Source organism: Trachemys scripta, chromosome 15 (genome assembly GCF_013100865.1).
Source record: "Trachemys scripta elegans isolate TJP31775 chromosome 15, CAS_Tse_1.0, whole genome shotgun sequence".
NCBI classification, from domain to species: Eukaryota; Metazoa; Chordata; order Testudines; family Emydidae; genus Trachemys; species Trachemys scripta.
In genome coordinates, this window is record NC_048312.1 from 25,623,374 (window position 1) to 25,645,644 (window position 22,271).

The 22,271-nt window shown below is 45.4% G+C and overlaps 1 long non-coding RNA gene across 1 annotated transcript in view; it reads right to left on the bottom strand.

Moving 5' to 3' along the window:
- Positions 1 to 214: 214 nt before the first annotated feature.
- Positions 215 to 22,271, bottom strand: part of LOC117888049 — a 33,410-nt gene continuing 11,353 nt past the window's right edge. The window contains exon 3 of the long non-coding RNA XR_004648251.1: positions 215 to 1,810. This is a non-coding gene — a long non-coding RNA (uncharacterized LOC117888049). The remainder of the gene's footprint in view (positions 1,811 to 22,271) is intronic.

Sequence of the window (22,271 nt, forward strand, 5' to 3'; positions counted from 1 at the left end):
CTACTATTAAACCCAGGCGAAAACAAACAGGCATTCTCGCGGGGCGTGGGGGGGAAAGAAGAAAGTTCCTATTGAAAAAGAAGTTTCTGGCTATGTTGGTTTTATTGGCCTGGTGGAGCCCTACAGATTAACAACCAGCAGCAGCAACCCACCCCCCCACCCCGGACCTAAGAAATCCAGTAGAAGGTGTGACTTCAAATGTGGTGGTAGGGATAAAGAGAAAGGAAGCCGGAATGTAGGCATGTGTGTGATGTGATTGTTACCAGAAATACCTCGACATCTCCCGGCTGTCCTGGAACTGCGGCCAGTGGTCCCGTGGAGCTCAGAGCTAAGGTGCTGCCCGCGGACGAGAGACACTGTGATACCTTATCAGCAAAACTCATTGGGTCCCCTAGTAGTTACAACCGGAAACGGCGCCAGTGGCCAAATGAAACGGCTGTCAGGGGAAGTGCCGTACTTCTCATCCATGCGCCCTCTGCCCTGGTGCCGACTCCCTGCCCGGCAACAAGGTAATGTTCGCCCGCTTGGGTCCTTGATCCTTTCCAAAGCGGAGGCCGGGGGGTGGTTACCTGAGTGCTTGGCGATGGGCGAGGGGGTTTCGGCAGGGGATGGACAGAGTGAAATAACCCCAGCTGTAGGGAGAGATGAAAACTTGTGTTTTGTGTAGCCCCCCTAGCGAGGACACTCTGCGCGCCGCTTTCAGTGTGGTGTTTGTGTGGATAGCTGTGTGCCAATGTTTTGTGTGTGTATGTGTAGCTATATCGATAGGCCTGATTGTGTGCATCTGAATACGTTTTGCGTGGGTGTCTGTGTATTCGTGTGTCGGGAGTGGGTTTATGTATGTTCTCTGGGTGTAGCTGTCTGTGTGCTCGCGTGTGTATATGTATCTGTGTGCAGGGCAAAAGGTGACCTGAGAAAAGCTCCCATATTTGCTTCCCGAATGTATTATTAATGTCTTCAACTAAGCGCTACCGAGCTCCAAAGCTGTGATCCCAGGTCAGGGGGGAGAAAACCAATACATTTATCCTCGCTTGTTTGTATTTAAATGATTCCATTTACAAGGGGGGGACGCAGGATAATCTGCAACAGGTGTTTTAATTTAGGGCTACTCCTTGAAAGACGAAGATCACAAGTTGCGCGCTTTTTTTGTTTCACCCCTGGATGCCAAAAAAAAAAAAACCAAAACCCCACACTCTAATATTGTGAATTGTTTAGCGTCTGAAGGAATTCACCAAGGAAAATCCATTTCCCACTTCATACACAATAAGTGGGATCGGTCATCCGGTGTTGTAATAATTATAATAATAAAACAGGTACAAAAAAAAAAAAGATGCTGTTCTATGAAGTGAAGTTACAAACATACCTGCCTGTCTGCGACGGTGTATGGGGTGACTGGGGGGAGGACTGCCTTTCAGGGCTGTTATACTTCTGAAGATTGAAAGCCACCGTATGAGTGGGGCAAGGGGGGCCCACGAAAGCGGGGGGGAAATGAAAGCCCTCAATGGGAATTCCAGAGGCTTTGGGATAAGAAGGAGCAGGCTCTGTCTTACAGGCTCGAGGAGCGCAGTTTGCGTGGGCAGACATTTGCTCTCCTAGCCAAACCTTCACGTTCCTGACACACACATTCTTCTTCCTCGGTTGTTCTAAACTCGAGGGCAGCAGGACTGTGGGGTTGGAGTGCTGAAGTGTGTAGCCCCTTGTTGGTCCAGAGTCCTACTATGGAGGGGCAGGTTGGTGGATGTGGGGAAAATGCAGGTAGAACAATGCTGCATTCTGCTGTCTTGGGGAAGCGGTCCATTGCTAATGTCATCTAGATAGAAATTATAGAGAGGCAGCATGTCAGGGCCAATACTTGCACATAAAGCAGAAGTCTCTCGCAGGAATAACATTTGGAGTATACTAGCCAGACAGTGATCAAATATTTTCAGGGAGGTTTGGATTATATCCATGAAGTTCTATGTTTGCTTCTGTGAATGTCTAATACATATGACAACATGCAAAAGTATATTTTCTGAAAATAATGAAAGCCATTATTCATATAACCATGGGCCCAGGCCTGCGATTCCCACTATGTCAATCAATCAATCAATCAATCAATCAAATCAAATCAGCTGGGAGAAACTATGCCTGAGTGAGGCTTGTAGAACTGGGCCATGCTTTGCACAGGTATATATAAATATAAACATATGGGTTCCATTTAATATGAAATGTATGCAACAGATGTATGTATGCTCAGAGATTAACTTTAAATAATACAAACAATGCTCGCAGATGGTGCTCAATCTAAGACAAAAATAATATAAACCTTCACTTTGGAAAGGCATTGTTGTATTGAATGGGCATGTGAATATGGATGGAGAAATGATGTGTGTGTGTGTATGTACACTCAGAGATAATATACACCCGATATGTGTGTGTACCCACAGAAGCACAGTAATTACACTGGGAGAAAATGAACATCGTTGTACATTGCGTTAATGTCCAAGTGTATTTATTTTGCGTACGAATCAGTGTAACGACATATTAATGCACTGAAATTCGCTAAAGGCATTGGCAATATTTTCGAAAGCGCCTAAGTGGCAAGTCCCGTCTCTTTCGATGAGACCTCGGCTATCTGATACCCAATAGCTGAGCACTCAAGGGCCCAATCCTGAAAACACACGGGAGTCACTTTGAGTGTCCCTGTGAGCAAGCCCACGGTATCGCTGGTTATAGACACCCGTGTGCATCAGTATTGTCGGGATCGGGCCCTCTTTTGTTTGTTCTTGCTTTAGGTTTTCAAAACCCAAACATGCCACACTTTTTTTTTTAATCGCTGTACAACTGTAGAAGAGACTAGTATTTTTCTGACCCCCCTGCCGGTCTCCTATACCCTCCTCTTCATCTTCCTCACAGTCACAGGGTGAGCAACACCATAGAATTCCTGGGGAATTTGGAAAAACATTTTTAACATTCGATGCTACGTTTAATGAATGAAACCTACATTTTTTTTTTTTTTTTTTGCTTTACTTGGAAGTTTGGATCAAAGCTTTTATTTGGTGTGTGTACGAAGCCGTTGTAACAAATCGGCACCCTACTGATTTTGCAGCAGCAGAAAGGAAACCAGGAGTGATCGTCTTCAACCTAATTTGGAGAGAAAGCCCTGCGAAAACTCTTCCGACACTCAGACCCACAAGGGAACTGAACGGGGAAAGGCACATTCAGGACTTCTCTGCGAGGCGAGCAAGTGCATTGAGAGAGCTCACAGATACAGATGATGTATGTGGTTTAGATTATGGAAGAGAGAAGAGAAGAGAAAGGAAGAGAAAAGAAAAGAGAAAAAGTGAAGTGTTTTCCTTCTGTAAAACAGAGGGGATTCATTTCCTTAAGATTAGATAGATAGATAGATGTTTTTGCTCTTGTGATTAAGTAACATAATTTATCATTAGAAAGACACTGCAATCATTGAGGGAATAAAATGATTATTTTTTTTTAAATATTGTGTGTGACCAGTGGCCTGGCTTGCTCATTCGATAATCAAAACAGGCAGGTAAGTATCTCCTTTAGACCTCTTCAGAAATAAGGGACGCAAGTTTATTTCTGCAGTAACCTAACGGGCATACACCCAAACACTAAGATCAAATCCAGACCTGAATGTACCAAGGAAATCTGTAATCCCGACTTGCTAAGTGAAGAAATCATTCGTCAAAGTTACTTCGAACACGAATTTGTAAAGTGTTCCTTAGAACTCTTCTTCCTTTCTCTCTGATAGCCGTGGAAATAAAGTCTCCCTCCTCCCCCAACACACACACACACTTGTCAGATAAATCTCAATGTTTCTATCCTTCTAAAGGATTCCAGGTTTGGCGTGAGGGAGAAGTGAGTGTAATTTCAAAAGACGATTTATACAGCCCAAACAATGGAAACCATAACACGAGATGACTTTAGAAAGTTGTCGGGAGGGATTTAGGGACCACAAACACATTTTTTCGTAACCATACAATATGGAAACTCTTAAAGAGCTGTATCTGCAGACATCTTGCAATGACTGGTCTTCCTTGTCATCTAGAGGAGAAGGGGTAAAATATATTAACTGAAGACACAATCTAAAATTACTTATACATTTTAAACATGCTGGCAGAGGTAACTGCCTGAAAGATTTCCTTCTTCTGGGGTAAATTAGTTCAAGCCGTTTCCAAGGATCTCTCTCACTCTCTGTCTGTCTCTAGTTTTATAAACATTTTAATTTCAAACAAAAGAAAATCCTTCACACAAGTGCAAGAATTCAGATTATTTCAAGAACATACCAGAGTAATCATATGGCATATAGATAGACCCGATCCTGCAAGCATGTGGAAAAAGGTATTCATCTGAGTAACTGTACTTACATGTGCAAGAAGTATTCCCAAAACAGAGTTACACACACACACACACACACACACACACACACACCACTGGTGCATGCGAAGGTCGTGCGTGAGTGTGTATACGTATACATATTATCTACCATCATATAAGCATGCCATATGGTTATATGTTGCATACGTGTGTCCAAAATTCACCTACGCGCAAATGTAGTTTTTTCTCTGCAAACAAATATTCTATCCAAGACAACTTTGCCCAAGCCAACAGTTGCCAAACAAAAATACCGGCTCGTTTGAAAACTGCCCTCTATAAACAACTAACTGCACAATAAGTTTAATAGTACTTCGACTAATAGATCTGAATTTTCAAATACTCCCCCCCCCCATTAATACTCGTAAGGACTTTTTTATTGGAATTTCCAGTAGAGAACAGTTTAAGGAGAATTTCCCGAGCTTCTGTCTCTTTTAATGTATCCAAAAGTTCCCTAGAGTCTCCTAGAAAATACTTGGCGCGAAAATGAACGGAAAGCCCCTGTTTTGTCCCCAGAAGAAACAATGTGTGAGGGGCACCGTAATGCAGCGTATAAGGGCATTTGTATCACTTTATTAAATCATAATTATTAGAGTCACGCATCCATAGGGGCAGGTGTAGGCTAAGGCATGGACAGACAGTGTTATCTAGCATATTGTACCAAACTTTGTAGCTTATATAAACTGGTCCTGTACTAGGGAGGAGGGGAAGAAGTGAGTAAGGTGTTGTTAGATTAAAAAAAAAAAGATGGGCCACGCTAGATTTCCCCACTTAGGGGCCGATCCTGAGCCTATTGAAGTCAGAGACAAAGCCCGCATTGACTTCAGAGGCGCCAGTCGCACGAGTGACCCCATGAGTTCCGGGGGGCTATTCCCGTGCGTAAGAACAGCCGGATCCAAAACCCCATTGAAGTCCACGGGAGTCTTTCCACTGACTTCAATGGGCTTTGGACCAGGCGTGCCAGGATCGGGCTTTGGCTTTGTCAGTTTTATCCCCACCCTACACCTCCCTTTAACCTTTTTCAATTGCCAGCATGAATATAAAAAAATCTCCCCCCGGTTGGTCTTCAAACTGCTTGGCATTGACCAACAAGAGGATTAAAAAAAAAAAAACTCTTCCAAGCTGAATTTATGTTGGTGTGATGAAATGCCCCTCTGTGTTTAACATTTCCAATGATCATTTGTTTCATTTGCTCCATTAGCCCTTTATGAGAGCGCCTTTCGCCCGGGCACGTTGATCAGACTCACTTACGTAATATTTTCTTTGGGATAGATTCACTCAGCCTACGACATATCAATGATTTCCTTACAACTTCGTTGCACACCAGCTGCCTTGTTATCTGACCTTGCCCGAAAGCTTGTGATGGGAGAAAATGTTTGTTTTTTCTAGGGAGGGAAAAAAAAAACACAACCGCATATTGAGTTGAAAAAGTAAAGGAAACCCGACTGAAGGGTCCTGGAAGCAGGGTGTGTAAGTGGCCCTGAGAGATGAGCGGGGTTGTAATAGTGTTAAGAGGATCCGGGTTGTGTTTGAAGGATCGGGCCCAGATCTACGCCAGGTGATTTTCCTTTGAGAGATCGCTCCAACCAGCTTTTAGAGCAGAAGTAGACCCGTGTCCAAAGCATATCACTCCCCCTCCCGAACAGGGAGAATAAGATCCCCACAGATTTTAATACCTTCCTCACCCCAATCGACCCCATTGATTCCCTCTTCCGGGTAGGGATTAGTCCCTACTAACGAGAAGGGTGGCAAAACGGAGGCCCTCAAATAATCAACAACTTTAGCCTCTTCCTGGAGTGAGCGCAACCAGGGGCCCTATCCTGCCTTTCTAGCGCACGGATCTACCTGGGTGCGCTTAGTTGTGCGCTCCAGTTTGGTCAGTTCCACCCTGTTTGCGCGCTTCTCTCTCCTCTGCTGTGAGCTGGCAGAATGAAGAGAATCTGTCTTTACAATTCCCCAGGCGAGTGTATATATATATATATATATATACACCCCCTCCTCGGTTTGTCTTCTAAGCATCCAATTCTAACAGAGCCCAGCTACCTCCAAGCCCGTCTGGAAGGTATATTTGGGGCGGAGAGAGGGAGAGATAACTTTACTATAAGTTTTATCAGGATCTTACATCGTAAACACGCTGCCAGAGCTGGCTTCTAGTTGCTGACATTTGAGGGATTTCTTTCTTCTATTTCTTGCGTCCGAAGAGTATTTCACCACCACCACCACCACCACTCCCCCCTGGCGTATAAAATCTCCGAGCGCAGCTATTTCATTTATTGCAAACCAAAGGTGCAGCTCCAACGGGCACCTCCACTGCACCCGAGCCGGAAAACGTTTTCCCAAGCAAAAGGCTCTTCGACCTATTGACTCATGGACCGGTGCAGCTCTCAGCGATCTCGTGTTGCCGAAAGAGCTGCGTCTCATAGCGGCCTTACTCCAAACTCCGCGGGCACGCTTCTTTAAAAGCTTCGCGCTGCCGCTAACGAGGGCAGGAGCGCGAAACCTTGCAAAGAAGCAGAAGTCTGTGCAGAGAATCCCAAACATCGGCGTGAGGAAGTTCAGAGGAGATACTGGGGAGCCTGCAGGGGTCTGTCCCGCTCTGGTTAGACTCTGGTGCCCCATGTAGACGCACAATGTATCCTTGAGTGTATTAACTCCCCCACACACACACACACACACCACCCACCGTTTGTCAAAACGTGCAGCGAGAGTTTCGCATGCTGGATTAGGATAGAAAGCGCGTACACCCGCAGATCCGACCCCCTTCCACGCTCGCACACCTATGCTTTCGTGCCACACACACAGAGTCACACGTAGACACACATCTGTGAGGACTCACGAGCATTCACAGCACGTGCCTCCCACACAACCACTTCCGCTCGACTGGACACGTGCACGTTCCCACGCTCTTTTCACCGTCACATCGCCTCTTCAGGAAGCCCTTTGGGAGCAGGGATGGACGGTATCTTCCCACGGGATTGTACAGCGCCTGGCACCATGGGCAACACAAATAATAACGAACTATATCCCATGCTTCATTTACAACGTCCGCCGGCGCATGTTGGATGTGCTTTTACTTAAGCAAAATGTTGTAAAAGTTGCAACCACCTGTTCAAATAGCCCCTCCCCCAGCCATTATTGTATTGCGTAAAACTGAGCGCTGGGCCAGATCTTGCTCTATTATATCGGTGCAAATAGGACATACTATGGATTTACACCGCTGTTCCGGAAAACTGAATTGGGCCTATGGTGCCCTAAGTAGCCATAATAGGATTTGACGTTCAGGGCATGCGGGGCCAGACATAGGATAGTTCTAGTGGGGCGATCTTATCAACATCTGTACTGCGCTCAAGTCAGACTGACTCTTCCAGGCGCCGTGTAGGGTTATGAGTTCGAGCTCTCTTCTCTCCCAAATAAAAGCTTCTCTCCCCTCCCCGCTACAATGCCTGTTTCAGACAAACTAAAAACACCCCCATCATTTCTCTTGTAGCTTTCAGTTTGGCTATTCAAGTTTTATCATATTAATTTTCAGTTTACCGAGTCCGAACCATAGCATACATCCTGACGCACATATGCCTTCAAACACACACACACATTATTGTCTGTAATCAGGTGATCTGGCTTTATTGAGGTATTGCCTGTACTCTTCAAACGGGCCATACATATGGATATCACACGTGCGTGGTCATTTGATCACAAATTCAGTCATTTGTGAGTGTCTGTCCATATATAATGCGTGTGTGTGTTTGTTTGTGCGTGTGCCTTTGATCTTAGTGCAGAAATAAAGCCCCTAATGGATGGTTGGGTTGCGGTTAGTTGGTTAATTAGTTAGTTTTTGTGCGGTTTGGGGGTGGTTGGTTGTCGGTTTTTTTGGATGGGAGGGGGGTGTTGTTTTTTGTACTTTGAGAATAAGCGCACACATGGTCCCAGTAAGGTGGGAGGCCTGTGTCAATTTCCTTGAGCAGCTTTGGCACTTTAAAACGTGGAGACTTAATTAAACATCTATACGTAAAACTCGGTTAGCACTACCAGTTGCATTATAAAAAGGCCTCCGTAAGCCAGGTCAGTTTCTTTCGAGCGTCCCCCTAGATCTGCTATTCGAATGGCCCAAGTTCACCCAACAGCTTCTCAAAACGGGACGATAAATAAAGCCGGGCTGCAAACTGCAGGGAATGCGGAGCGATGTTTATTTTTCAATCCTTGTTGGCTGCTCTCCATTCGGTTATTTTACTGCTGCAGCTTTCAGGCCATGATTTACTCTGATTCTCTGGCGGTGCCTTATGCCAACTCTCGGGCTCTGCGATTTGTCTTTAGCCCGGGTCCCAGAGCGGTGAGATTACAGGGCATACTAGAAATGTGCAAATTATAGGTTTATTAAATCGTAGGCAACCCAGCTCTCTAGCCTAAGCAGATGCAGGGTGTTTTTAAGTCAGCCCTCCTGACAAACAGCAGAGCACAAAGGCAGTGGAATCATTAGAGGGGTATCCCCGCAGGGAGCGAGGAAGCTAAATCTTCAAGTGGGAGTCTGTCAAGAGGAGAACACAGATTGCCCTTTAATAAGGATACCCAGTGCCATAGCTGGAGTCACTCTACCTGCCTAGGGAAGAAAGTTAAGGCACTGGAGGCTAATAAGGAATTGGAAAAGGCAGCTTCAAACGGACTTCTTTCCTATTCTAGATAATGATCATAAACCAGCCAAGCCCTTTACCATGGGGCATTAGGGCTCCAAAGAAATCAATGGAGAGGCGGGCTCCTTTGCTCTTCTTCCCAGCATTAAAGATACCATCTGTGAACTAAAAATCCCTTGTCAGAGTGCATAGTATCTACACACACTTCCTCAGTGCCACCCGTCCCGGAGGGTTTGACTGGGAGCAAATGAAAGGACGTTGTTGTGTCCCCCCGAAGCTGGCACAGTAATAGACTCTGGGGCACTGATTCCTGTTGGCTAATTCTCATTTTATAGTTTGGCTTTCTCCAATATTAATCACAAACGCTGTTATAGTCCTCTGGTGAAAAATAAGAGTTACTGATGGCGAAGGAATTTTCTACCGCATCAGCAAGTTATGGAACGCACCGCGATGTTTAAGCCACAAGAGAGAGAGAGAGAGAGTGTGTGTGTGTGTGTGTGTGTCGTTGAGGGTTGGAATGGGGCAAACTTTCCCAGCAATGTTAAGGGGCATAGAGATAGGAAGGGGAGTTCTCAGTATATTTTCAGGGAATGGGAAATTAATCGGACAAAAACAAATCACCTTTGCGAAGGAAATGTGCATGGAAGCAGAGCACGGCGCGTTTCAGAAAACACCTTCCCGCCCTGTATCTTTCATCTTGCTCTCTTGATCCAGACAAGCCCCACTGGCTGCCGGTATTGGCACAAAGGAAAACAGAGATCACAAGAAATGCTGAAAGATCCCAGACGGAACCTCTGTCCTGGATGTTTCTCTGTTCCGCCCCACTCCCGCCAGGGAGCTGGGGGATCCTGTCTTCTTTCGGGTGTGCTCGAAATAAAAGATTTTAATATTCTAAACGGCCCCATGTCGATTGACTTTCCCGCTAAATAGGAGCGGCCATGCCAAATCTCTCATCGTTAACAAGCATGTTTGCAATCGCCTATCGTCTTCCCAATTGTCAGGTTACACACGTTTGGACGTGTCACTTTGTGATTGTATAGCAATCCGTGCAGCCTGATGTTCATACAGAACTACCCCTATCCCCTCCCCCACACACTCCGGACTCCCCTCGCCATCCCAAATCTGCCCTTTGATTAGACACTGCGACCAGAAGTGTTATGGGCTTTGCTACTGCCAAGCATAGCACAAAGGCAATGCCACTTATTCCGTAGCCTCGGGCAGTCATCGCGGGTGGGACGCCCAACGCACAAGAACCAACGGCAGGATGGGCATTTGCGGTGGGATTTTCTAACGTGACTGAGTCTTGTTGAAAATCAGTCAGGTTTGGGCTCCTAAAGAGGGAAAACCATCCTTGGAGCCTGAGTGAGAGCCCCGCAAAGTCCAGGAAAAGACTCCAGGTGCCTTTCCAGCAGGCTCGTAGCGCATTTCAGGAGATCCAGAGACGAGGGTTTGACTGTAGCCACGATTGCAATCCCCGAACCTCTGACCATCTGTCAAGCAAACATGGTCAGATTTCAACACATACTGGTGCCCTTATCGACCATGTGAACTCCTGGCAACTACAATCATCATCGTACTAACTGTGCATACGACCCTCTGAAAATCGAGCCGAAACAAGGCACATCATGGCACTCTCTAATTCATTTATTCTAATTTCCCTTCCTTTTGGACGGCCCAAAGTCAATATCTATGCAACTCCCATGATTATAATTAGGAATGAAAGGCCAGATTCTGACTGTGACTCCGAATGAGTGGTAGGTACATTATTCCCTGACTAGCTGCCATTGAAATCAATGGGGCTACTCACAGAATAAGATACTAGCCAACATGAGTAAGGGTGGGCAGAATCTGGTCCAAGGATATTACATTAAGAGCTCCACAGTTCTTACTTACTGATCCATGACTGGGGGGGGGGTCTTAGATCATGCCAATTTGTGGCCTACTAGCTAGAATTCTGGCCTGAGAGCTGGGGTCTATTCCTGCCTCTGCCAATCAGTGAGGGTGGGCTAGTCACTTCACATCTCTGTGCCTCTATTTGTAAAATGGAGACCATGATACTTACCTCCTTTTTAATGTACTTGGAGATCTCCTAATGAAAAGTTAGAAAAGTGTGGAAGAGTTGGGTACTATGCAAGGTTTTCAAACTCTGGGCCATTGATTCCACAGAGAGATTATTTGAAGGGCACCTTCTCATCCATTCATGATGATCTCAGGCACCATGCCCCTGCAGTTCATGATGAAGAGCCTACATTCCTCTATCAACTACAGCTCGGACTTACATGGAAACATATTAGGAAAGTATTTAATGCATTCTTAGCTCCCTATATCATGTAATTTAGCAAGTCCAATCAAGGAAGAAAGCTAGCTAGGTGACTAGCTCTTCAGACCATCAGCAAATTCTTTGTGAATCATCGTGGTCCAAAGCACATAATCTGAGAATTGTCATTTTATGGTCATGGGCTTCTAGTCCTTCTGGGAGCTTTATTAGTCCATACCTTATCTCAGGGAGCAAGATGATGTCATTGACTCTGCAACATTGCATATTGAGAGCTACAACAGATCCCTATTGGTTCCCAAGTGGTTGAACATGTAAATTGTTACATTAACAAACAGCTGTTATTTGATTTCTGTAGATATTTGTCAAAAATTTGAAGCAAACATTCTTTCCAGTAAACTTGTTCACATGTGGCCCACTTTGACATCTCTTGGAGTCAAAGTGTGGCTTCATTGGACGTTGGGTCAGATCCTGGGACATTTGCAGAACAAAGCAGACACAAAAGGGGTCAACGAGAATGTATTTAAAACATCCAACTAGTACTCATTGAACATTCAAAATAGATAATATGCTGTAAAAATGAGCATGGTTGAAAATATTTTCGGGCACTCACATGGTCATTCTTTAAAAGTCTGATACCTAGATGTCATGCCCACTTTGTAATTTTTGCATCAAAATTTAGCCATCAGACATCTCAGCTCCTCTCAGTGAAACGGTTAGAAATTCTGTGACTAACCCTTGCATTCTCTGCTTGCTCTACGGCACCGATTCTCAAACGGTGGTTCAGGGACACTCACTGTTGTTTTCCAGAGAGGTGGCCAGGCACATGATGTTGTCTCCTCCTCCTCCTCCTTGTTTCCAGCTGCTACATCACATTAAAATACTCATTAAAAATTAACCCTTTTCTAATATTAGTTTTCCATGTAAGTAATTCCCGTAGTTGCCACAGGGGTGATATATGCTCACAAATGGGAAAGGAGGTAATCCACACAACCATGAATGGAAGAGGGCATGGTGTCCATACAACCATGAATAGGAGAGGAGGTAATGGGGCAATGGGGAATAGGAAGGGAGGTGAAACTGGTTGACGGGGAATGGAAGGGAAGGTGGGGCATGCACAAAGATTGGGCAAGGGAGATGGTCCATGATACAATCTCTGTGTTCATAGATTCATAGAATCATAGAACTGGAAGGGATCTCGAGAGGTCATCTAGTCCAGTCCCCTCCACTCATGTCAGGAATGGTCTAGATAATTAGTCCTGCCAGGTGTTTGTCTAACCTGATCTTAAAAATCCCCAATGATGGAGATTCCACAACCTCCCTAGGCAATTTATTCCAGTGCTTAACCACCCTGACAGTTAGGAAGTTTTTCCTAATGTCCAACCTAAACCTCTATTGCTGCAATTTAAGCCCATTGCTTCTTGTCCTATCCTCAGAGGTTAAGAAAACAATTTTTCTTTTTCCTCCTTGTAACAACCTTTTACGTACTTGAAAACTGTTATCATGTCCCCTCTCAGTCTTCTCTTTTCCAGACCAATTTTTTCAATCTTCCCTCATAGGTCATGTTTTCTAGACCTTTAATCATTTTTGTTGCTCTTCTCTGGAATCTCTCCAATTTGTCCACATCTTTCCTGAAATGTGGCCCCCAGAACTGGATACAATACTCCAGTTGAGGTCTAATCAGCGCGAAGTAGAGCATTTTGTATAGTAGAAAAGCTTGAGAACCCCTGGTTTAAAAGAATGAAAATCTTAATGAGTGCTTTGATTTTAATTAATAGTTTGCTATTGGAAAGGCATATGGCATGGTGGCTTTGTGGATACTGGAAGATCAGCAACGGTTCTTGAATTAAAATCTCCATCTTCTTCTAAATAGAGGTAGGAGCAGAAATGGGCTACTTGCTGAATGAAAATAGGCCTGTTGTTGTATGAAGACTGCTCATGCACTGAACAATTGCATATTCAGTGCAAAGAAGGTCATTACACAGAAATTTTAAATAAACCAAAAGTTTGGGAAGCGGATGTCCCTGAGATATCATGTGAAATTGACCACCATTAACATAGGAAATTCTGAAGAACAAAAGTTGTGAATTTCTCCCAGCTATAGTAAAGATGGCAAGTTGTGTAGCATATGTACAGCACCGAGCACCATCACCCTAAATTCCTTGACTGGGGCTTCTAAGTGCTACAGCTACTCCTTCTAGTAGGGAAGCAATGCTCATTCCTAGAAGAGGAGGGATTTGAGGTACTTTGAAATCTATATGGTGAACCCACATTTTTGGAAATAGTCAGCCATATAAGTTTTTAAAGCAGCATCCCAGAGGCTGTTTTCAACTTTCCTCTGCAGCATGGGATGTGGGTCACTTGACAGGATCATCTGGGCATATCTCATGTAATCAATTACCTGTCATTGCAGGGGCCTCACACATTGGTGGCTGGATGGTGTTTAGTAGCCTGTGATAGACCAGGTCAGACTAGAAGGTCTAGAGGTCCCTTCAGGCTTTAAACTTTATGACTCTATGTCCACGATCATATGATCATATAATAGCAAGGCTATTAGAGGAACCATGTCCAGTTAAGGTGTCCCCTTCTGACTCTGTTTTACTCACAGTGAGTGTGGATAACATTTCTCGAGTAATATGGCAATGCCCTCAAGCAGAAGTTGTAAAAGTTTGATTGTGTGTCCTGGAGCTGACACCTGCATTATTCCAAGTGCAACTGCACAATACAAGGGAGATTTTGCTTCACTATTGATCTCAGGTTACACTTGCAAAGACAAAGGGATAACTCCATAACACTCACCCAGGCTTTATAGTTGTTTTTATACCCCACAGGAAGGCTTCTTATGCCACAAATGCATCTAGGATTTGCTGACTTCTTGTTCACTCTTATGCCAAAGGAAATAACAGGGTCACACATTCTTCCATTCTTTCCTCCACACACAGATGTTGGTACATCTTTGAAGAACTATGTTGCATTCTGATCATCTGCCAACCGAGGCCACTTTTGTCATGACTGTAAATGTTTATAGGTTCAAAGTCTCTTAACAACAGATCTGTTGTTACAACAATTTCTTGTCTCCATGTAATGGAAACAGTTGTCTCTGCATTGGTTTCTTTTGGGAAAAAAAATGCTTCTTTCCTGGTTCAGACAGGCATCTAAGGCAGTGTAATCAGGTTTCTTCATGATAAAAACAATTTCTTGTAGTTTATGCATCAGCTGGACAACTGGGGGTAGGGCAGGGGTGTGTGGGTGTGCATGTAGAATCATAGAATATCAGGGTTGGAAGGGACCTCAAGAGGTCATCTAGTCCACCCCCCTGCTCAAAGCAGGACCAATTCCCAATGTACATACTCTGCATGTCACTTCTGGCCAACAACTGCTTTGTCCATCTTAACAATTCATTTCCCACATAGAGATCCATCTCCTTTTTCTTCCTACCTGGGTTCTGGTTCCTCTTCCAGTTACTCACGATTTGATCTCTGTTTTATATAAACACAACATAGACAGAGGAACTTTATTATGTGGTACTGGATTTCTTCAGGGTGAATTAGGGCAGGATTCCCCAGGCCAGAAGTCAGAGGCAGGTACAGTTAATTTGAGACAGAATACCAAGTGGCAGTGTAGCATACAGCTAACTTTGATGGCTGGCGTCTCTGCAGGCATGGTTTTGGTTCCCTCACTTGGGAAGAAGATCCAGGATTCAAGAATGGAAGGTATATAAGAGTCCATGAGGGGAGCAGAGAGGGAAGGTTTTGAAGGAGAACCAAAATTGTGTTATAATTTGGCCCCGGATCCATCCCTATATCCTCACTGACTGGTCTGGGGCATTATCTCTATTTTCCCCTTTCCAGTGACATCACTGACCTCTTTCCATCTGATAGGCTGGCAGGTAGGTGAATACAAAATACGCAGCACCAAGGAGACTTTTTCAAAGCGAACAAGTGAAACAAATCAGATTTTTCTGGAGCAGCAGTGGCAGCAAGTGAAAACAATCCCTAAACTTGACAAGGAAGTGGCAATTACATTGCTATGATACTCTTTTGCTACAACGCATAATTATCAGTCAAGTGACCATTACCATAGCTTCTAAAGCATTAACGATGCAATTACTAGTGATGCAAGATATCATTACATTATTAACAGGGTAATCCTTAAAGCCAAATCCCAGTACTGTACTGTAAGGTGTCAGTTTGTGACCCCACACTGTAAAATATTATCCTATGAAATCAACATTACATAAAACTATTGGTTTTATTTTACTGATTGTAGAGATGCCATGGTCTTGTTTTAGATGATAGATAGATAGATAGATAGATAGATAGATAGATAGATAGATAGATAGATAGATAGATAGATAGATAGATAGATAGATAGAAATTCAGCAATGGTGCAATGTCTAATGGATGCTATAAACTCATACTGCTCCAGGCTGGTGTAACAAGATGTAATAAGGCTAATATTACACCAACCAACCACCCAACATTCCTAAAAAAACACGTAAAAACTAAGCCACCCCACCACCAATGCTATAGTATAAACAGGGGAGAGGGGGTGGGGGTGAGTAGATTTGCAACTTCCTGAGATGCCTGCTAAACACTGTAAAACCCATCTTTACCAATATACACACATGATCCTTGTCCCACAGCTTCAGAGGCAATTGAGACATGAAATCAAGGCAACATTAAAAGTTACCTTGAAACCCCCAAACATTGATCTGCCCAGGGTGGCTGAGATCAGGGACACAGGGCTAAAGAGTTCTAGGTCCACTCCCATAGGGTATTTGAACATGCAAAGTTCAATCTGGCTCTTAGAGGAATACCTTGTGTGGACTCCTTCACAGACTGTGCCTCCAAACCCACACGAAGCACTTCATGATTGTACTGAGAAACAAAGCGAGGAGGTCTGTCTTTATGGGGGAAAATATAGAGAATTGGACAGTAATTTATAACCCTTCTGTAGAATTGTATAGTGTTTTTAAACAGAAAAACAAACAAAAATATAGATAAATAAATTATTCCCTATTAAAATGTTGTAGGACAAGTTCTGATCCCACTTCCACCAGCGTCAATCCAGAGAACCTCCGTTAACTTAACTTGTGTTGCTCCAGATTTACACTTTGGACTTTGGAAAATTCACCAGGCAACTACCTGCACTTTTAGATGTCTCAATATGGCTCTCAGGCCCAGAGTTATTTAGACATTGAACTCCCACTGATTCCAATGGGAGTTAGGCCTCTAAATACCTTTCATGATCTGGCCCTAAGTGCCTGAGTCATATCTGATCATGGGACCTGGCTCTTTTGAAGGTTTTGCCAAAAGTGCCGGCCTACGCAGTTTACCCCACTGTTTGTATATACACTGCAGCTGATGCTGCATATTAAATTTACATTGGCCATTTGGGCTTTTAAACTTGTCTATTTCAGGAGAAATTAGCCCCTGTGCAGAGGGCTTGCGCAAATCCTAGGCAATATGGCCATCCCACTCAAGGAAAACGAAGGGCAAATTTACTTTGGATTTCCTGCATTCTCCACCCCATTTTACTCCTTTCCTTCCATGTTCCCTTTTATTTGATTTTTCACACACACTCATGGCAGTGTGTGCAATTACAATGGCATTTAGCTGAACTGCAATGTAGGCATATGGGTAGCCAGGACAGGCCAGGACAGTCTCCACCTATAAGAATTCACAAAGTAAGATGGATGCTTGATGTCATAGCGAGATCATAATATGACTATTGGTGTTGTCAGCTGTATTCTGGGGGCAGCATCAAGAATGTGTGCATGTGGCCACAGAGAGCATGAATGAATGATCAAATGAAGTTAGACTGTGATCAATTTCAATAGAGTTTGTAATTAGATAGATAGATAGATAGATAGATAGATAGATAGATAGATAGATAGATAGATAGATAGATAGATAGATAGATAGATGCTGAAGTCCTCCATTTATACAAAGAACATATACAACTAGTGACCTCCAAGCTGTAGGCCTGTACCAACATATAGTAAGAGACAGCTCCTTTCCCAAAGAGTTTACAGTCTAAATACACAAGATAGACAAAGGAAGTATTATTATCCCCATTTCACAGATAGAGAACTGAGACACAGCAAAATGCAGTGACTTTCCAGGGTCACAAAGGGATTCTATGATAGAGCCAGGCACTGAATTTAAATCACCTGTGTTTTAGTCCATTGCCTTAACTACAAAATCCACCCTCTCCTTAGGCCCTACCTCACCCCTTATCCGGAGGGTCTTTTTGAGGCCAGGACGTAAATCAGTCTCTAATGTCCATTCAGCCTTCGGCCTCCCAACAAGCCTGAGAATTTTGCCACCAGTTCTGAAGGCAGGTGGTGTAATAAAGACTGTCATGCACTAGGGACTGCACAGAGACCATGCAACTGCTTTCACGTAGGGTACAGAACAGGATTTTCAAAGGAACCTAAGGGAGTTAGGTGCCCAAAACCCATTGAAATTGAGCTGAGCACCTAACTCCTGTAGATGAATTTGAAACCCCCAGCCTCAGCTGCTAATAGCCCAGAACTGCACAGTGAGATCCAAATCCCAAAACTCCTTGAGAGACAAGGTGGGTGAGGTGATACTTTTTATTAGACCCGCAGATCCCGTATTATTAACTGGCTGTATAACTCACTGGTGGGGGAGCACCCTGGAACTATGAGAGTGGGGTAAGATCCTCTACCCAGGACCCTCAATTATAGTTCTACCTCGCTACTTATTTGTCTCTTTGGGAACAGGGGAGAGGACAATAGACTTGATTCAGGATTGCGGATCGATTCAGGATTGCAAATATCAGTAGCACAAGACTATACCCTGCTTTCACTGAAGCTAATGGCAAAAACAAAACAGACAAACAAAATGCCAACGGGAGCAGGTCTGGACACGGAGTTTGCCGCAATAACAGGATTTATGGATGGCTCCAGGGTGGGGGAAGAGGCAACCACTATTTTGACGGGACACATCTTTCCCCTCCGTTATTTCTGGGCCCTCTCTTGGGGTCCGTTGCTAGGCAGATCAGGTCTATTCCCACACCACCTGGGCCATTGGTTTTAAACGGGATCAGGATCCGCCCCGTTCCTGCCCGCATCCAGGTCAGGGGGAGTTTGGCATTTGATTGCCACACGGGATCAGAAGCGGGCCCCTGGCTATTCCGATTGAAATCAACAGGGGTTTAGCCAGGGATTTGAACAGGGACCGGATCCGGCGTGGTCCCACTGCCGCTGTAGCCAATGGCAGGGTTGCCATTGATTTCAAACGGGGGCAGGATCGGGCCCGCTCTCTCGCAGCTGCGGTAGGTCGGGGCGCGCCCCTTCCCATCCGAGTCCCAGGCCATCCGCACTAAGCAACCGTTTAATCGTCACTAATGTCTTGAAGCTGTTAAAGAGGCGGATGGCAACAAGAGAGGGGGGTGCGTTCCCCTCCCCCCATTTGTAAGGTGGGTTTTTTCAGGTTAAAAGCAAGTGCAGAGATAAGTAAAAGCTCTTTATTACCGAAATAAAAATAGCCCAGGTCAGCCTGGGCTGGAGGGGGGGGGCTCTTTCCATTAAAACTGACATTTAAACCGAGGGTGAACTTGAAACTTTGACAGGGCAGTGAACGTCCTACTTCAGCGATCGCTTCCGCCTGAGCACTCCGGAGTGAGACCTGTTCCGCCAGCTCCTGCTCTGCGCCCTTCCCTGGGGCTGGGGGCAAACGTCACCTCACGGGGGCAACCCAGACTAGTGTGGGGAAGAGTCAAGGGGAGGGGGGCTGGGCTAACTCGGCCAAGTTTAGCTTCCTCGCTCAGGCCACCAGTCAGGGAAGAATCTAGCGAGTGCTTATGTTCATTCCTGTCCAGGAGGTGCTTCATCCATCCCGAGACAAGAAAGAGTTTGAGCACGTGCTTAACTTTACGCATGTGCACTGCCTTCAAGGCTGGTCTGGATTGGAGATCCCAGTCCTATTGGGATCATCAGTGGAACAGCCCCACTGGGTCCCATTAGGGCCAGAATATTCACCCCCACTCCAATGGGACCTGATCCTGCAGCTCTTACTCAGGGAAATTTGTTTGAAATCGATGATCTCAAAGGGGAGTGTCGCCTGGCGAAAGGTTGCAGCCTGAGAGCCTCTATATCCCCACCCCGCGGCTCCTTTTCGGGCTAGGAGCGAGAGGCCGAACAACCGGCGCATGTTGCTTTGGGAGGTTTGCTCGGTGATGTCTTTCCTTTCCAAATTCCCAACCCTCAGGCCTGTCTCAACAATAGCTCGCCCACGGAGGTGCGTAAAGCAAAGGGAACAGAGCGTGGAGTTGACTGGGCTATTTTTCTTTGCAAAATTAAGCAAATTTTACAGAGCGGGAGAGAGCGAGAGAAACCACACGCAGCTCCCTCATTTCCCAGGACTCATGATTTTTATTGGATAATTTGAACCAGAAATGCCTTCTTTATTTAAATGCATTTTGAGACATTAGAATACTTCATAAAGAAGCAACAAGTGCAGGGGATTCTGGCTGGGAAAGACGGGAAATCCTGGCTCCAATGAAATCAACGGGAGAATCCCACCGATTTTAATGGAGTCCGGGGTTCACCCACTGCCTCTCAGCAGGTCCCACTCCGGATTCCATTCGTGCCAAAGGGGGCTTTGCTATTAACCTTAGTAGGAGCCGGATGGGGCACTTAATAGACAACTGGCCTCTCTAGGCAGGAAAAAAAATGCCCAGATCAAATTGCAGCTAATAGCTTGAATTGGGGGGAAATGAATTGTAATGATCACACACGCACTATTCTGGTGCTTTTCAGTACACACCAAACCAGAGAGCCCGATTCCGCAGGATCGTCCCTAAAACCCACAACCCGCCCACTAACCCCCCCCCCAACGCCCGGCACCTCTGAGGGGAACATTAAACCAGACCGACCGTTGAGTTCATTCCAAATTCATTAATAAGCTTATTACCAGCCTGTGCGTGCACAGGGCAGCGGGAAATGGACCTAGCTTGCCCGGAGCAGCCCCCGCTGCATGGGAGCCTCAAAGAAGCATTGACTCGGTAGTCAGGGGTCAGGGTAACCTTTGCACCGGGCTCTTTGAATTGGTTTGATTCATGCGCCTGCAGCAGCGATAGGTCAGATCGTCCATTAATCCCCCTCCCCCCAGGAAAAGAAAAGAGCGCTCCGCAATTAGTTTAGCGGGAACTTTCCAAGCTCCCTTCGGGGTGTTCACACTGAGCGGGACACGATCAGCGGGGTTAAGGAAATGGGAACGTGCAGTGGCAGTTTACTCCTCTTTTGAGGGGAAAAGAAAGGCGAGCCGCCCTGGGCAACGAGCCGGGGCCGGGGTTAACGGGCGCAGGTCTCAGATCCGTGGTCGCTTGTTACGAAGTCATACAGGAGCCATTACAAAACCAGGGCGAGCGCGCAGAACCGGAGGGCTCGCTGGGTGCGTTCGCGAGGTGTGTGTCCGTGTGGGTGGGTGTTTGTGCTTGGGCCTTTGGTACTGGGGATGTCTGGGTTTGCCAGGGGGCGCGTGTTGCCTGCACATGCGTCTGTCCAGGCGTGTTTGTTTGTGTTCCTGTGTGCTCCAGGCCAGTGCGGAGAAAGTCAATGCATTCTCCTACGCCAGCCCTACAGACTCACAAATAAAAGAACCCCATTGAGTCCAAGGGAGGAAAAGTGTCCTCTCTAGCTAAACCAACTAACTCAGAGTTCAGCAAGTAACTTCCCCTCCACTCCCCGCCGGAAAGATTAGCTATTTTGGGAGTAATCGTTTGATATCTTCCTTCAGTGATAGGGCCGCTCCTTCCCTATGTCACACGGCAATTTCTTGTCTGTATCTTTAAACGGAACAAAACCACTCAACGGAAAGACGTCATTTTAATCTGGGACAAACCCTCCATCGCTGTCCTGTCTACCAGGCAGGGATGGTGGGTGCGCTTTAATTCGGGATTCGCTGGTTTCAGATGACTAGGGGTTTCATTACATTTCTCAAAGTTTGGGCGCGGCTGTTGGGTTGAGGGGCTGAATTCACCTATGATTGCTAGAAGAGAGAACACGTGGGTCACGCTCTATCAGACACCGGGACTAGATCTGGCCCGTTTTGCGTAGGATGCCGGACCCCACCCCACCGATACATTTGGGTTCCTGAGACAATGGGGAATCTATGATTGTGGAGCAAAGGCCGGGAAAGGAAGGTGCCCTTCCCCCATCACGACCAAACTCTAGCGGGAGATGGGAACAAAAATGTCAAAGGTTTCATTACTGTGGCATTGAAGTCAGTGGCAACACTTCTGTTGACTTATGACTCAATCAGACCCATATCTAACTATCTATCCGTCCATCTTTAGAGCTAGTACAGTTGAAACACTATTTAAACACGCTTCAGAAAAGACTCGCTACTTTCAAATTAAGAACCTGCAGTGTATCCCAGTTTTGGCTCGCATTCCCCCTCCTTCAAGCCCCCTTGGGCACCCCTAGCTTCAATAATCTCTCCGTTTCTAATAGCAAAACTATTTTTCCATGGCCGTGCTGCATATGGGATATCACTAATGAGAGGTTATGGGGTCAGGAGTCACTAAAACGGTGGGAATATAAACTATAAAGAAAACAATCTGGTCTCTTTTCCGAAAAAAAAAAATGGAGCGGGGGTGGGTGACCAGAAAGAACACAAAGAAATCAGTTTGGAACATTATCCCTCCGAAAAGCTGGCCTATAAGCTAAACCATGTACTGCTTTTTACTACTATTATTATTATTATTTCTTCTTGTTATGATTATTTTAGTGCCCCGAAAGCCCATAAACGAATTTAAAAGACTGTGAGAGTATATAATTTAATGTGATTGGCACCATTAAATAGTATGGGAGGGCAAACGTGTCGGTACAAGACACTCCAGAGCAAGGGGGGGAAGACTGCAACATGTCATGGTTCCAGGTTGGGAGAAATAGCAGTCTATAGACACAAGGGTGGGGGGGGGGGGGATATCCCTTTTGCAGCTGAAAATAGTGTATAAGAAGA